The sequence below is a fragment of the Numida meleagris genome, chromosome 32, assembly GCF_002078875.1.
Source record: "Numida meleagris isolate 19003 breed g44 Domestic line chromosome 32, NumMel1.0, whole genome shotgun sequence".
Classification (NCBI taxonomy): domain Eukaryota; kingdom Metazoa; phylum Chordata; class Aves; order Galliformes; family Numididae; genus Numida; species Numida meleagris.
In genome coordinates, this window is record NC_034437.1 from 682,385 (window position 1) to 683,826 (window position 1,442).

The following is a 1,442-nucleotide window of genomic DNA, read 5'->3' on the forward strand; positions in this document are numbered from 1 at the left end:
CGCCGGTCTCGGCCCCGCTGCGGACCCCCGCCGCCGCTTCAAGGCACAACGGAGGCGGTCCCGTGAGCGCGGGACAGGTGCGAGCCCGACGGGGAGCGGCGGGGAGGGGACCCCGCCCCAGCGCTGGGCACCCCCCCCATCGCACGTGCTCCCGGTGCCGCCCCGAGCCGTGATGTCAGAGGGGTTGGGCCGCGGCGGCAGCGCGCGGGTACCGGGCCGGACCGAGCGGCGGCACCGAGCCGAGCCCCGCAGGTACCGGTGGGCACCGGGGGCGTGGCGGGACGGCGCCGGGCGGGAGGGACGGGGCGGGGCGAGGCCGGTGCTACCGGGATGGGTTGCACCGGGTGTGGGCTGAGTCAGTAGGAATCGAATCGGACCGAACGGAACCGGGCAGTGCGGGGCTCGGTCCGATCGGAACGGAGCGCACCGGGCTGAGCTGAAGCGGCGGCACCGCGCGGGGAACGGGAAGGAAGCGGCGCCCGCGGGGTACGGCCCGGGCTGCACCCTGGGGCGTGGGGTCGATGTCGCCGCCCGTTCCTGGTCCCGCGCCCCTTCTCGGTCCGCTTCCCGGTGCCGCTGTGCGCGGGGCTCAGCGCGGGGGTCTCCGAGCTCCCGTCCCATCCCGTCCAGTCCCGCCACCTCGAGCCCAGCGGGAGGAGGAAAACGGGGAAACCGAAGGGCCCGGCCCCGCCCGCCCCGGCGCTGGGCTCCGCCGCTCCCACCTGCGCGTCCCGGAGCCACCCCGGGCTGCGTGGTCACCGGCAGCACCGGGAGGCGGCCCCGGTGCCAGTTCTCCGCCAGCAGCCGCCGCATCCCGGGGTCCCCGAGGGGAAGAGCACAGCGCGGGGGTCCCGGGGGCGGGGAGGGGCCGCGCGTGGGTGCTGCCCCGTCCACGGTCCCCGCTCCCTGCCCGTTACTAAATAAGGGAACCGGTCGCCGCTCCGGGAGGGTCCTGGGGGCCGTGTCCGGCCTCGGGGCCCCCGGGGGGGACCGGCAACGTGCCACGGTTCGGTTCCCCCAGCCCGGGTTGGTGACGCAGCCCCGGTGCGGGGGGAGAAGGGGACGGGAGCGGTGCTGGGATCACCCCCGGGCGCTCTGCGAGGCGGCAGGAGGAACACGCAGCCCTTGTCCTCTCTCTCTTTGAGTCACATTTGGGGTCCCGGGGGGCTGTGTGTGGCACCAGGGCGGCTCCGTGCCCCCCACCCCCACCCGGTGCCGCTCCCGGGCCTCGCTCAGCATCTGTCGCCCGGTGTCACGCAGGGAGCAAAGCTCAGCCCTCGCCCTCGGGGCCGGCAGTGCCGCATCGTGGGGCCCGGAGGGAACCGCGTCCCCGCGGGGTGCGTGGGTGGGAGCCGGATGCGTGGCAGCGCAGGATGCGAGCAGCCCCGGGCGGGCGCCGACCTGTGCGTGTGCTGCTGCCCGCCCGGCCCACGCGTCTCGTG